Source organism: Rhinoderma darwinii, chromosome 1 (genome assembly GCF_050947455.1).
Source record: "Rhinoderma darwinii isolate aRhiDar2 chromosome 1, aRhiDar2.hap1, whole genome shotgun sequence".
Taxonomy (NCBI): Eukaryota; Metazoa; Chordata; class Amphibia; order Anura; family Rhinodermatidae; genus Rhinoderma; species Rhinoderma darwinii.
The window spans coordinates 187,893,727-187,910,388 of record NC_134687.1 but is presented as its reverse complement, the minus strand read 5'-3'; the positions used below and the strand labels follow the sequence as shown (position 1 = coordinate 187,910,388).

The window sequence follows — 16,662 nt, the reverse complement described above, 5'->3', positions numbered from 1 at the left end:
TTTATGGAAAAAAATTATTTTATTTATTTTTTTACTGTAATTTTTATTATTAATCTTTATTTCACATTTATGACTTCTAGGGGACTAGGGGACTTTACTGTGCAATCTTCAGATCGCTGCTATAATGCTTTGGTATACTTCGTATACTTCGTATGCTTTGGTATACTTTGGTATACTTCGTATACCAGAGCATTATTGCCTGTCAGTGTAAATCTGAAAGGCAATCTATTAGGACATGCCTCCGGCGCGTCCTAATAGGCATATGTCCAGGGCAGACCTGGGGGCTTTTATCAAGCCCCCGGCTGCCATGACACCCCATCGGAGACCCATGATTGCATTTGCGGGCCGCCGATGGGTGACAGAGGGAGCTCTCTCCCTCTGTAAACAAGTTAAATGCCGCGGTCGCTATTGACGGCGACATTTAACAGGTTAAACGGTCGCAATCGAAGTAAACTTCGATCGCGGGTGTTGGAGCAGGAGCCCAGCTGTTATCAGACAGCAGAACCCCGGCCCCAGCCTGCACGGGAGACCCGTGCAGGACTTAGACTAGGCTCACGTGAAAAGGCGTCAGCCTAGCCTAAGGCCCGTTAGTGACTCACGTGAAAAGGCGTATCGGTGGTCACTAAGGGGGTAAGGACACAGCCAATTTTGGCCTTGAGGACAGAGCAATTTTTTTACATTTCCCTCTTTGTATCCCGACTCTCATAACGCTTTTATTTTTTGTACGACGTAGTTGTATGAGACTTTGTTTTTTGCGGGACGAGTTGTACTTTATGTTGGTACTATTTTTTGGTACAAATACATTATCGTTTAATTTCTATACATTTTTATTTTGGAGAAAATGCAGAAAAAAAGCAGTTCTGCAGCAGTTTTAATATATATATTTTTTTTTACACCATACACCGATCATCATAAATAATGTTATACATATGTTGTACAGGTTGTTACGGTCGTGGCGATACAAAATATGTCTATATTATTTCATGTTTTGGGACTTATATTTTAAAAAGTTTATTTACTATAAAAAATGTGTGTTTCTGTGTATTTTTTTTTACTTTTTATTTATTTATTTATCATTAAAAAAAATGTACATTCATTTAACTTTTTTTTTAATGCCATAAAGGGATTTATCATTTTGATTTTGATTTTGTAACTGTAATGTACTGGCATAGATCAATATGCTAGTACATTAGCCTGTTACTGATTGTACACAGGCAGTTGTTAGGACATACCTCAGTATACCCTAACAACAGGAAATATGTTCAGACAGCCCTGGGGTCCTTCATTGGACCCTGGGCTGTCTGGCCATATGAGTTGTGGGCTTTGATCGCGTCACAGTTTTCTTCTGTGACGCGATCAAAGTGCAGTCCCCCCTCCTCTGAATGCCGCGATCAGCTTTCATCGTGACGTTCAAAGGGTTAACGGTGGAGAGAAGATGTTTCTCTCCTCTCCACTGTCAGAGCGGGGCCATGGCTGTGTATTACAGCCGTTGCCCCGCTCTCGATCGCGCGCAGAGACGGCTGTCACACAGGACGAGAATGCTCGTCCTAATGCGCGAAGTACTCGCGGCTCAGGACGACCATACTCGTCCTGTGTCGGCAACCAGTTAAACACCTTTTGTGCAACGTGGATGTTATATGTTATGAAAATAAATATGCCATACCATGTCTTATGTCTAATATCACAGATTTTTATGTCACTGATCACTTTATATGATTGGATGTTAACAAAAAAATTTAAATTATTGTATTATCACATACTGATTTATTGCACTGATTGTTTGGGCTGTGCCCTCTATTTATACGTATGGATTCCTAACACACATTGCTTGAAAATGCCTTCATAGAGGAGGTGAAACGTTGCGGTCCTATGTTGGATAAATAAATTCTCCTTTTTTGAGTGCTGCTTCGTCTTCTCTTCTTTGGATATCTAGTACATAAGGAGAGGTCACTCCTTTATTTCTGAAGCTTTGCACCAGCCTAGTTAGGCTTTTGTTCACAGTGCTGCTCCAACCTTCTGTTCTTTTTGTCCACCTCCTGTATATGATGCCACACACCTCCTGTATATGATGCCACACACCTCCTGCATATGACGCCACACACCTCCTGTATATGATGCCACACACCTCCTGCATATGATGCCACACACCTCCTGTATATGATGCCACACCAGGGGCGTAACTAGGAAAGACTGGGCCCCATAGCAAACTTTTGACTGGGGCCCCCCCTCCCCTGGGTGTCACACAACTCCCCCCTTGTAGATAGTGCCTTTTTTACAAACCCCCCCTTTTGATAACGCCATACTGACTCCCTGTAGACAACGCCATACAGCCCCCCGTAGAGAGCGCCATACAGCCCACCTGTAGAAAACGCCATACAGCCCTCTCTGTAGATAACGCCATACAGATCCCCCCTGTAGATAACGCCATACAGCCCTTTGTAGATATCTACAGAGGGGGCTGTATGGCGTTATCTACGGGGGGACTGTATGGCGTTCCCTACAGGGGGGGACTGTATGGCGTTCCCTACAGGGGGGGCTGTATGGCGCTATCTACAGGGGGGACTGTATGGCGTTCCCTACAGGGGGGGACTGTATGGCGTTCCCTACAGGGGGGGCTGTATGCCGCTATCTACAGGTGGGGGCTTTATGGCGCTATCTACAGGGGGGGCTGTATGGCGCTATCTACATTGGGGGGCTGTATGGCGCTATCTACAGGGGGGCTGTATGGCGCTATCTACAGGGGGGCTGTATGGCGCTATCTACAGGGGGACTGAAAGGCGCTATCTACAGGGGGAACTTTATGGCGCTATCTACAGAGGGGGTTGTATGGCGTTATCTACAGGGGGGATCTGTATGGCGTTATCTACAGGGGGGGCTGTATGGCGTTATCTAGAGGGGGGACTGTATGGTGTTATCTACGGGGGGGGCTGTATGTCGTTCCCTACAGAGGGGGCTGTCTGGCGTTATCTACAGGGGGGACTGTATGGCGTTACCTACAGGGAGTCTGTATGGCGTTCCCTACAGGGGGGGTCTGTAGGGAACGCCATACAGCCCCCCTGTAGGGAACGCCATACAGCGTCCCCCCCCTGTAGGGAACGCCATACAGCGTCCCCCCCCGTAGGGAACGCCATACAGCGTCCCCCCCCTGTAGGGAACGCCATACAGCGTCGTCGTCCCCCTGTAGGGAATGCCATACAGCGTCCCCCCCCCTGTAGGGAACGCCATACAGCATCCCCCCCCCTGTAGGGAACGCCATACAGCATCCCCCCTCCCAAAAAAATGTGACCTACAGTGTGTCCTAATAAAAGACATGTATCCCCTATCCACTGGAGAGGGGATACATGTGTGATCGCTGGCAGCGATAGGGAGAACGGGGGACCGAAAGTCCCCCTGAAGTTCTCCATGACTAACCTCTGACTTCCGGCGTCTGCGCAGCTCTGTAGAAATGAATGGAGCGCTGGTCACGCATGCTTAATGGCAGAGCAGGGAGGTACCTCCCTGCTCTGCCGTACTGTTCAGTGGCGTCCCGCTGTAGCAGCCATAGCGGCTGCTAGCGGAGCCTCCGGCCATGGTGGGGGCCCGTGCAGGCGGGCGACACGGGCCCCCTCATGCCGCGGGCCCCGTAGCAGCCGCTACTGCTGCTACGGCGGTAGTTACGCCACTGTGCCACACACCTCCCTGTATATGGTGCCACACACCTCCCTGTATATGATGCCACACACCTCCCTGTATATGATGCCAAACACCTCCTGTATATGATGCCACACACCTCCCTGTATATGATGCCACACACCTCCCTGTATATGATGCCACACACCTCCCTGTATATGATGCCACACACCTCCTGTATATGATGCCACACACCTCCTGTATATGATGCCACACACCTCCCTGTATATGATGCCACACACCTTCCTGTAAATGATGCCACACCTCCCTGTATATGATGCCACACACCTCCTGTATATGATGCCACACACCTCCTGTATATGATGCCACACACCTCCCTGTATATGATGCCACACACCTCCCTGTGTATGCCACACAGCCTACCTGTATATGCCACACAGCCTCCCTGTATATGCCACACAGCCTCCCTGTATATGCCACACACCTCCCTGTATATGCCACACAGCCTCCCTGTATATGCCACACAGCCCCAGTGTAGGTGTAGATGATGCCACACAGCCCGATGTACTGGGAAACTGAAAAAAAATTATTTGCAGGCTGAAGTTGGAAAAAACTGCGATTCCTCAATTGTTTTTGGGGTTTCGTTTCTACGGCTTTCACTGTGTCGTAGAAACGACAACTTATCTTTATTATGTGCCTGAATACGATTACGGTAATACCAAATTTATATATATTTTTTTATATTTTGCTACTTTTATTGATAATAATCTTTTTGTAAAACAAAAAATGTTTTGTGTCGACACATTCTGAGGGGCATAACTTTTTTATTTTTTCAACCAATTGAGCGGTGAGGGGGCTTATTTTTTTCGGGACTAGCTGTAGTTTTAATCGGTACTATTTTTTGGTACGTAGAACTTTTTGATCACTTTTTAGAGCTGAGTTGACCAAAAAACAGTGATTTTGGCGGTTAATTTTGATTTTTTACTGCGTTCACCGTGTGTATTAAATAACGCTATATTTTTCACATTACTTTAGGGGGAAAATTGGAAAAGCAGGGTTTTTTTTAACTTTTAATATTTGTAATTTTTTTTCACTGCTAAAAACGTTTTACCACTTTTTTTTTTACACACTTTATTAGCCCCCCTAGCTGACTTGAACCAGCGATCATTAGATGGTATAATATAGATGGTATAATATACTGCAATACTAGCGTATTGCAGTATATCGACATTTTTACAGGCATCTGTTAACCCTTTCAGGACCAAGGGTCATCGATGCCTCAATGACCAGCCCCATTTTTTCAAATCTGACGTGTCATTTTATGTGGTAATAACTCTGGAATGCTTTTGCCTCTCCAAGCGATTCAGAGACTGTTTTCTCATGACATATTATTGTACTTTATGTTAGTGGAAAAATTTGGTAAATAAATTCATAGCTTATGTGTGAAAAACACCAAAATGTAAAGAAAATTTGCAAAATTTATAATTTTTCTAATTTTAAATGTAATCTACTTGTAAGAAAGATAGTAATACCACACAAAATTGTTGCTAATTAACATCCCCCATATATCTACTTTATATTTGCATTGTTTTTTGAACATTATTTTATTTTTCTAGGACCTTACAAGGCTTAGAACTTTAGCAGCAATTTCTCACATTTTCAAGAAAATTTCAAAAGGCTATTTTGTCAAGGACCAGTTCAGTTCTAGAGTGGCTTTGAGGGCCTTATGTACTAGATAGACCCCATAATTCACCCCATTTTAAAAACTGCACCCCTCAAAGTATTCAAAACAGCATTCAGAAAGTTTCTTAACCTTTTAGGCGTTTCACAGGAATTAAGGCAAAGTAGAGGTGAAATTTACAAATTTCATTTTTTTTGGCGAAATTCATTTTTAATAAAATAAATTCTGTAACACAAAGTTTTACCAGAGAATTGCAACTCAATATTTATTGCCCAGATTCTGCAGTTTTTATAAATATCCCACATGTGGCTCTAGTGTGATAATGGACTGAAGCACCGGCCTCATAAGCATAGGTGCACCTAGAGGATTTTGGGGTCTCCGTTTTTTAGGATATATTTTAGACACCATGTTAGGTTTGAAGAGGTCTTGTGGTGCCAAAACAGTGGAATGTCCCCAAAAGTGATTTTGAAAACTACACACCTCAAGGAATTTATCTAGGGGTATAGTTAGCATCTTGACCCGACAGGTCTTTTGCTATATTTATTGGAATATTTCTGTGAAAATGAAAATCAACTTTTTTTCTGAAAAAAATATAAAGAAATGTAATTTTTACAAGGAATAAAGAATAAAAAGCACCCCAAAACTTGTAAAGCTATTTCTCACGATTACGGCAATACCCCATATGTGGTAATAAACTGCTGTTTGGACCGACGGCAGGAGCGCCATTTGGTTTTTGGAGCGCAGATCTTGCTTGGTAATAGTTCTGTTTGGGGTTTTTCTGGTATTTTACTTTATAATGTGAGGGCATATGTAAGCTGTGCGAAGTACATCAGGGCATAATAAGAGGTATAATAATGGGGTAAATAAATAATTCATAGATGTGTGACCGGTGTCGCACTGATAAATGGTGCCCAATCTTATCTGCTTTTGGACAGTCTGCACAATTTTTGTCGCTATATTCTGAGCTATGCGAGGGCTTATTTTTTACGTTACAATCTGTAGTTTTCATTGGTACCATTTTAGGGTACATGTGATTTTTTGATCACTTTTTAGTAGATTTTTTGGCAAGCAAAGTGACAAAAAAACATACATTTTGATAATGTTTTTTGTCCTTTTTTTTTACAGTAATCACTGTGCGCTATAAGGGTATGTTCACACACTTAACCAGAAACGTCTGAAAATACGGAGCGGTTTTCAAGGGAAAACAGCTCCTGATTTTCAGAAGTTTTTTGAGCAACTCGCGTTTTTCCGCAGCGTTTTTCACTGCGTTTTCGTGGCGTTTTTACGGCCGTTTTTGGAGCTGTTTTCAATAGAGTCAATGAAAAACGGCTCCAAAAACGTCCCAAGAAGTCTTCTTTTGACGAGCCGTCTTTTTACGTGCCATCTTTTGATAACGACGCGTAAAATTACACCTCGTCTGAACAGAACATCGTAAAACCCATTGCAAGCAATGGGTAGATGTTTGTAGGCGTAATGGAGCCGGTTTTTCAGGCGTAATTCGAACTGAATTATGTCTGAAAATAGGTTGTGTGAACATACCCTAAATTACATTTTACTTTATTCTGCAGGTCGGTACGATTACGGCAATACCATATGTATATCGGTTTTTTTTGCGTAATAAAATCACTTTTCTATAAAATGATTTCTTTTTCGTATCACCATATTCTGAGAGCCATCATTTTTTTTTATTTTTCAGTCAAAAAATCTGTGTAAGGGCTTGTTTTTTGCGGGACGGGTTGTAGTTTTTATTGGTATTATTTTGGGGTACATGCGAATTTTTGATCATGACCAAAAAAATAGTGATGCTAGTATTGTTTTTTAATTATGTTTCACGGTGTTCACCGTGCGGGAAAAATAATATTATAGTTTTATAGTTGGGGTCCTTACGAACGCGGTGATACCAAATATGTGTACTTTTTTAATGTTTAATTTTTTTTCTTATAATAAAAGACTTATTATAGGAAAAAAAACATTTTTGTTTTTGTAACTTACTTGTTTTACTTGAAGACCTGTAGCACTGATACCTAGGTAGTGTAACGTGTAATAAACTGTCAGTGTGACGTTGACAGTCACACTGACAGGAAGCCTATGAGGACCAGCTGGTCCTCATAGGCTTCCGTGAATGGCAGACCGGAGGCCGTTGTATGGCCTCCGGTTTTTCCATGCAACCGCCGACAGCACCCGCAATCTGTCCCCGGGAAAGTTTGTTGTAGCAACAAACTTTCCAGTTTCTTGCTACAACAAACTTTCCCTGCGATCACATGATCGGGACCTGAACCAATCAGGTCCCGGTCATGTCTCCGGGACCAGAGGCAGGGGTTAACAGCGCGATCCGGGTGTCAGCACTACTCTGAGACACCCGGATTGCTCTTTTAACACCCACTGTGAATTCACGTCGGCGCTGCAGTGCCCAGCAAGCGTTGACGTGAATTTACTGTGGGTGGTCACGAAGCAGTTAATAACGGTGATCATAATCTCTGTAGCCGAACCAATCGTTTCGGCTGTCTGAGAACAGGTTGCTGGGGAGCCGGGGACACTGACACAGCCGGCATCCGAGCACTTTTCACAGCGCTATGCTGGCTGGAACAGAGATCTGTATATTCACACCCTGGCAGCACGGGGTATGTGCGAAAAGGACGTGAATCTACAGATTGTCGGCATGAAAGGGTTAAGTCCTTAACAAAGGCAGATTGACGGTAGCCCTGGGGGCCTTCATTAGGCCCCTGGGCTACAATAACAACCGTAGTCATCACCCGATCTCACTGTGGGGGGCCATAAGCTGTCGGAGGGGGCCGCCCCCTCTATTCAACGCCTCAGATGCTGCTGTCACGATTGACCGCAGCATTTGAGGGGTTAAACAGCCAGGAATAGCGCTGCTCCTGGCTGTTAGTCCCGGGTATCCGCTGTAAAATACAGCCGAAACACGCAGCATATGGAGTGCGCTCCAAACATCACCCCCAGCACCCGCACATAATGGCATGGTGGTGCCAAAACAGCTCTGTCCTGTCAAGGCATAGTCTCCACAAAACCTCTTTTTTTGTATCTGGCACCAGGACGTTAGCAGCAGGTCATATAAGACCTACAAGTTGTGAGGTGGGTCCTCAATGGACCGGACTTGTTTTTTGAGCATGTCTCACAGATCCTCTATTGGATTGATATCTGGGGAATATGGAGTCAACACCTTAAACTCTGTCACGTTCCTCAAACTATTCCTGAACAATTTTTGCTGTGTGGCTGGGAGCATTATCATGCTGAAAGAGACCACTGCCTTTAAAATATACTGTTGCCATGAAGGTGTGTGCTTGTTCTGCAACAATGTTTAGGTAGGTGGTATGTGTTAAAGTAACATCTACATAAATGCCAGGACCCAAGGTTTCCCAATAGAGCATTACCCAGAACATCACACTATCTCCACCTGCTTGCCTTCTTTCCATAGTGCATCCTGGTGCCATCTCTTCTTCAGTTAAGCGACGCACACTCACATGGCCACCCACGTGATGTAAAATAAATCTTGTTTCATCAGATCAGGCTACCTTCTTCCATTGCTCCATGGTTCTGGTGCTCACCTGCCCATTGTGGGCACTTTTGGCGGTGGACAGGGATCAGCATGGGCACTCTGACTGGTCTGCGACTTCACAGCACCAATTGCAGCAATCTGGAACGCACTGTATGTACTGACATCTTTCTAAAATTGTTAGCATTGACGTTTTGAACAATTTGTGCTACAGTAGCTCTTCTGTGGGATCAGACCAGACAAGCTAGACATCACTCCCCACGCGCATCAATGAGCCTGTCTTTGGTTCACTGGTTCCTCTTCCTTGGACCATGTTTAGTAGGTACTAACCATTATATACCAAGAACACCTCACAAAACCTGACGTTTTGGAGGTTCTCTGACCCAGTCTTCCAGACATCACAATTTGGCCCTTGTCAAAGTTGCTTAGATCCTTATCCTTGCCCTTTTACCTGCTTCCAATAGATCAACTTCAAGAAATTACTGTTCACATGCACCCTAATATATCTCTCACCCCTTGACAGGCACCATTGTAACAAGATAATCAATGTTATTCACTTCACTTGTCAGTGGTTTTAATGTTCTGGCTGCTCTATCTATAATATATATATTTTACAGTAGAAGGTAAATGAATTGGGTTTTAAAAAACCCCATTCACACATGTTTCACATGCTTTTTTCACAGTGCATTTGAGGGCATGCCTTTTATATTGCTCATTTGGAACGGATTTCCTCCACATCTGAATTTACTCTAAGTATATTATTGTGTAATAAGTGATAAAAACTAAACGGAACCTAGCACACCAGTAATATTACATATTAACCCATAACCACTCAAGACCACTAGGTATATGTCAATACTCACCCTTCATCACCATAGACCAACAGAGATATTAGGTAGTTGGCAAGACCACATAATTGGGAGAATTTTGCCGTCTCTATTGAAGGCACCAACTCGCTTGAAAAACCCCTTTAAAAATCCCACCCCTTGACAGGTGCCATCGTGACAAGATAATTCAAGTTTTTCGCTTCACCTATCGGTGGTATTAATGAACAGTAATGTATATATAATATACTAGCAGAATTACCCGGCTTCGCACAGGTTTATTTTGTTTGTTGTTTGTGTGTGGTTTAAAACTTGGTTCGCTACTGGTATGGATTGTGCCGGTGCAACATGTTTTGCAACATGCGTACAATCTGCGGCTTAGTGAGGGGAATATTTCTTTGATGGACATCTACTTTTGTAGTGCTGTCACCAATGAATAAAACTTAAAGAGGCTCTGTCACCACATTATAAGTGCCCTATCTCCTACACAGTGGCGTAGCTATAGGGGTTGCAGCGGTCACAATTGCAACCGGGCCCCGAAACCAGGGAGGCCCGCAGCCCCCCGCACCACGTCAATAAAAATTTACTATAGTAACTCGGGCCGCGGTCCCCTGTTACTATAGTAACTGACAGTACTTACCTTCCTGGTTCCAGAGCGCAGCAGAGGTCCTGACATCACAGCGCTGTGCGCAGCGCATGACGTCACAACGCTATGCGCCGTGCACAACATCGTGATCCTGGATAGAGTCAGGACAGAACTTCCACCGCGGCTGAAGAGGAGGGTAAGATTAATAACCCTGTCTGCTGAAGCTGATTGGCGGGGTTCGACTCCCGGGAGCCGGCCAATCAGCTGTTTTGAAGGGGCCGCAGCACTCGCGCTCGTATCCCGGTCACTTGCTCACACTGTGAATCCGTGTTGGCGATTCACAGTGTGAGCCAGTAAGGGAAATGAAGGGGAAGCAGCTCTCGTACGAGTGCTGCGGCCCCTTCAATACAGCTGATTAGCGTGCTCCCGGGAGTCGGACCTCGACCCATCAGCTATTGATGGCCTATCTTGAGGATAGGCCATCAATGTTTAGGGACTGGACAACCCCTTTAAGCCTACAATGTAGCAGGCTTAGAGGGCCCATGAGACGGGATCACAGATTGTGTGATGCTGTCTGCTGGGCCCTGTATCTAAGCCAATCACATGGTAGGCTTAGATACATGGCCCATGTGTGCAGGGGCGTAACTAGGAAAGACTGGGCCCCATAGCAAACTTTTGACTGGGGCCCCCCCTCCCCTGGGTGTCACACAACCCCCCCTTGTAGACAGTGCCTTTTTTACAGCCCCCCTGTAGATAACGCCATACAGCCCCCCTGTAGATAACTCCATACAGCCCCCCTGTAGATAACGCCATACAGCCCCCCTGTAGAGAACGCCATACAGCCCCCCCTGTAGAGAACGCCATACAGCCCCCCCTGTAGAGAACGCCATACAGCCCCCCCGTAGAAAACGCCATACAGACCCCACGTAGAGAACGCCATACAGCCCCCCCTGTAGAGAACGCCATACAGCCCCCTGTAGATAACGCCATACAGACCCCCATGTAGATAACGCCATACAGACCCCCTGTAGATAACGCCATACAGCCCCCTGTAGCTAACGCCATACAGACCCCCCTGTAGATAACGCCATACAGAACCCCCACTGTAGATAACGCCATACAGACCCCCTGTAGATAACGCCATACAGTCCCCTGTAGGTAACGCCATACAGCCCCCCTGTAGGTAACGCATACAGCCTCCCCTGTAGGTAACGCCATACAGTCCCCCTTGTAGGTAACGCCATACAGCCCCCCCTGTATGTAACGCCATACAGCCCCCCTGTAGGTAATGCCATACAGCCTCCTCTGTACATAACGCCATACAGCCCCCCTGTAGATAATGCCATACAGAGTCCCCCCTGTAGATAACGCCATACAGCCCCCCTGTAGGTAACGCCATACAGCCCCCCCTGTAGGTAACGCTATACAGCGCCCCCTCTAGGTAACGCCATACAGCCCCCCTGTAGGTAACGATATACAGCCCCCCTGTAGGTAACGCTATACAGCCCCCCCTGTAGGTAACGCCATGCAGCCCCAACCCCCCAAAAAAATCCGACCTACAGTGTGTCCTACAAAAGACATGTATCCCCTATCTACAGGATAGGGTATACATTTGTGATCGCTGGCATTGTTAGAGAGAACGGGGGACTGGAAGTCCCCTAAAGTTCTCCATGACTAACCTCTGACTTCCGGCGTCTGCACAGCTCAATAAAAATGAAAGGAGCGCTGGTCACGCATGCGCACAAGCGCGACCGGCGCTCCCTTCATTTCAACGGAGCTGCCGACTCAGACCCCGGAAGTCCGAGGTTTGTCATGGAGAACTTCAGGGGACTTTCAGTCCCCCGTTCTCCCTAACAATGCCAGCGATCACACATGTATCCCCTATCCTGTGGATAGGGGATACATGTCTTTTGTTTAATGGCGGAGCGGGGAGATACCTCCCTGCTCTGCCGTAGTGTTCAGTGGCGTCGAGCTGTAGCAGCCATAGCGGCTGCTAGCGGAGCCTCCGGCCATGGTGGGGGCCCATGCCGGTGGGCGACACGGGCCCCCTCATGCCACGGGCCCCGTAACAACCGCTACGGCTGCTACAGCGGTAGTTACACCACTGCATGTGTGATCCTGTCTGATGGGCCCTATATTTAAGCGTACCACACGGTAGGTTTAGATACAGGGCCCCAGTACACAGTAATCTTATACTGTATAAGATTACTGTCTGCTGGACCCTGTATCTAAGCCTACCACATGGTAGGCTTAGATGCTGTGTCCCACAGACAGTATCACACATGGGCCCTGTATTTAAGCCTAACACATGTGTTACTAATCGTTTTTTGTGTGTTTTCTTACAGGTTCGGTCATTGGACTACGTCGGATTCCAGGACTACTTCGATTACGGCTTTTTTTATTATAAATAAAATGGTTAATGAGGGTTGTGTGTTTTTTTTTTATTTCAATAAAATATTTTTTCTATGTCTTTGTGTTTAAAAAAAAACCTATATTACTACTACCTTAGTAATGGCCACCGTCTGATTGACAGCGTCCATTGCTAAGGCATGGTTTTGTGTTAGCCGGTGCAGAGTCGAACACTAACCCCCATTACCCCTGTACCCACCACCACCAGGGTTGCTGGGAGGAGCCAGGTACGATCCAGTACTTGACCATCTGTAGTGATGGTCGGGCAATGGGGCGGCCGCAGGCTGGTATTATCAGGATGGGGAAGGCCAGAAACAGCGGCCCTTCCCATCCTGGTAATGCTGCCTGCTGCTGCTATGTTCTATCTGGCTGGTTATGAAAAATGGGGGGGACCCCACGTCATTTAAAAAAAATAAATAATAATAATTGGAAAGAACGACGTGGGGTCCCCCCCAATTTTCATAACCAGCCGGATACAACACAGCAGCAGCAGGCAGCATTACCAGGGTGGGAAGTGCGACTGTTTTTGGCCTTCCCCAGGCTAATACTACCAGCCTGCGGACGCCCCGGTGCCTTACCGTCACTACAGATGGTCGGGTACTGGATCGTACCCGGCTCTTCCTGGCACCCCTGGTGGCGGTGGGTACCAGGGTAATAATGGGGGTTAGTGTTAGCCTCTGCGGTAATAATAAAGTTTAAAAAAATACAAGCACATAGCAAAAATACTTTATTGAAATAAAAAAACACAGCCCCATTAACCATTTTATTGAGAATAAGGCTGGGTCCACACGACCTATTTTCAGGCGTAAACGAGGCGTATTATGCCTCGATTTATGCCTGAAAATACGGCTACAATACGTCGGCAAACATCTGCCAATTCATTTGAATGGGTTTGCCGACGTACTGTGCCGACGACCTGTAATTTACGCGTCGTCGTTTGACAGTTGTCAAACGACGACGCGTAAAATGACTGCCTCGTCAAAGTAGTGCAGGACACTTCTTTGAACGTAATTTGAGCCGTTCTTCATTGAATTCAATGAAGAACAGCTCAAATATACGGCCGTCAAAGACGCCTCGCAAAATGCGAGGAGGAGCATTTACATCTGAAACGACGGAGCTGTTTTCTCCTGAAAACAGTCTGTCATTTCATACGTAAAAGCCAGTTATCGTGTGCACATACCCTAAAAAATCGCTGTTATTGAAGTAGTCCTCGAAGTACAACCGAACTTGGATAGTACAACCAAACTTGTAAAAAAAACACAAACACGCAAAAAAAATTAGTAACACATAAAGAAGCAAAACAATTATTATTCTTACCTTTCCTGGGTCCAGCGCTGGAGCCGCAATGTCAGTGAGTTGGGCCCTATAACTAATCCAATGATGTGTGATACTGTCTGCTGAGCCACTGTATCTAATCCTATCATGTGTGATACTGTCTGCTGAGCTACTGTATCTAATCCTATCAAGTGTGATACTGTCTGCAGGGGCTTATATCTAATCCTATCATGTGTGATACTGTCTGCTGAGCCACTGTATCTAATCCTATCATGTGTGATACTGTCTGCTGGGCCACTGTATCTAATCCTATCATGTGTGATACTGTCTGCTGGGCCTTATATCTAATCCTATCATGTGTGATACTGTCTGATGAGCCGCTGTATCTGAGTCAATCATGTTTGATACTGTTTGCTGAGCCACTGTATCTAATCCTATCATGTGTGATACTGTCTGCTGGGCCACTGTATCTAATCCTATCATGTGTAATACTGTCTGCTGGGCCTTATATCTAATCATATTATGTGAGATACTGTCTGCTGAGCCACTGTATCTAATTTATCATGATGATGCTGTCTGCTGAGCCACTGTATCTAATTCTATCCATAGTTTATAGGGTCATAGTGCTATAGATATGCTGTCTCCTATACACACATACACATATTTTTTTAGGAGGACACATATGTATTGGGGCTATTTTCCCTGACATTTTAAGTCCTTAGTGACGCCCCTGGCTGCTAGTGCGGCATTGTTGGGTCACTTAGGAGACCCAGCGATGCAGCTGAAAGCTGCGGACCGTCGTCCATGAGAAGTTTGCGGGGCGGGGGCCCAATAAGAACTTTTGCATTGGGGCCCATGAGCCTTTAGCTACGCCCCTGCTCCTACATAAGGAGATGGGCGCTGTAATGTAGGTGACAGCAGTGCTTTCTATTTAGAAAAACGATCTATTTTTACCACGTTAGAAGCGATTTTAGCTTTATGCTAATTAGTTTCTTAATGCCCAAGTGGGCGTGTTTTACTATTGACCAAGTGGGCGTTGTACAGAGGAGTGTATGACGCTGACCAATCAGCGTCATGCACTTCTCTCCATTCATTTAGTCAGCGCATAGTGACACTGCGTTATTCACTATGTGCTGTCTTATACTGACATATTAACGTTACTGAAGTGTTTAGACAGTGAATAGACATTCCTTCCAGACAGGACGGGATGTCTGTTCACAATCCCGATACTTCGGTAACGTTTATATGGTACTTACAGCAGAGCAAGCGTAATCTCGCGAGATCACACTGTAAATGACAGGTTACAGCGAGATTACGCTTTGCTCTGCTGTAAGTACCACAGAAACGTTAACGAAGTGCCGGGATTGTGAATAGACAACCCGACATTCGCTATAATGACTGATAACAGAGAACAACGGCAAGGTTGGGAACTTTACGAAAACCTTCCTGGACACCCAATGTACCTATGTGTCAAATTTGGGGTCGAATGGTTCAGGTGTTTGGATAGTGGACGACAAACAGACATTGACTTTTATAACATAGAGTAGCAGAGTTACCCGGCTTCACACTGGTCCATTTGTTTGTTGTTTGTGGTTAAAAACTTCATTTCCTACTGATATGAAGCCGACATATCCGAAAAAGCCCAAGTGCAGGGTTCCTTTTTGGAGGCATGACTGGTCTGAAAGGGGTTAAATTCATGAGAATGCTGAAACCCACGGGCTTGGTACTGTTGACAGATTTCAGCAGCTTGGGCAGCAGCCATGCTCTTTGCCACAGAAATCTTTAGTCTAAGTGCAGGGTTGCTCTTTGGAGGCATGACTGGTATAAAAGGGTTCAATTCATGAGAATGTTAAAATCCAGTATAGGTACCGTTCGTTTACGGCAAATAACACGTTGAGTAAAGAAAAATGGCTTGGTTGTTATGGAAACCTGGTCTAAAACTGTGTGTATGTGAGTGAGGCTAAGAATGAAGGACCTGTGAGCTTCAATTGGCTAATACAGGTCATGTGGTATGGAGGAAGGTCCTTGATGTGGAAGTCAGTGGTGTCATATTTGTTTTTGTAAATATGTCGAGAACTGTAGGTCCTAGAGAGCCTGGTCTAAATTTCCAGAAGTGTGTTATTTACTCATGTGCCGAATTTGGTGCAGATTGGTCCAGTCGTTTGGCCGTGCATAAAGAACATGCAACAGACAACAGACATTAATTTATATATATATATATATATATATATATATATATATATATATGCACACATATATATACATACACAAAGAAACACACACACACACACACACACACACACACACAGCTGTATACACAGTCCATTATAAACAACTGTCTGGTCCGTCACAATAAAGGGGTTTGTAGGAGGCAAATAGTTCTTTGGGACCTGGAATGGTTAATAAGAATGAGCTGTGCCAGGAGGAAGAAAAGCCAAAACAGGCTCTCTGTGAGTGAAAAAAGAAAAACATACGCAACTGTCCTATTTCAGAGTATATTATCGATATTTGTGGGGAGAAAATTACACGAAACTAATAGAAATCCTAGTGAAATTTTCCTACTAGAAGCCAATGGAATGAGTGTAAGGCTGGGTTCACACACACTATTTACGGACGTAATTCGGGCGTTTTACATCCGAAAATGCGGCTCAAAAGCGTCAGCAAACATCTGCCCATTCATTAGAATGGGTCTTACGATGTTCTGTGCCGACGGTCTTTTTTTTTACGCGCCGCTGTCAAAAGG

General features: G+C 45.1%; 1 protein-coding gene across 1 annotated transcript in view; it reads right to left on the bottom strand.

The window, feature by feature from the left end:
• HPGDS (hematopoietic prostaglandin D synthase) overlaps nt 1-16,662 on the bottom strand; it is a 79,692-nt gene that overhangs the window by 16,512 nt on the left and 46,518 nt on the right. The window lies entirely within an intron of this gene.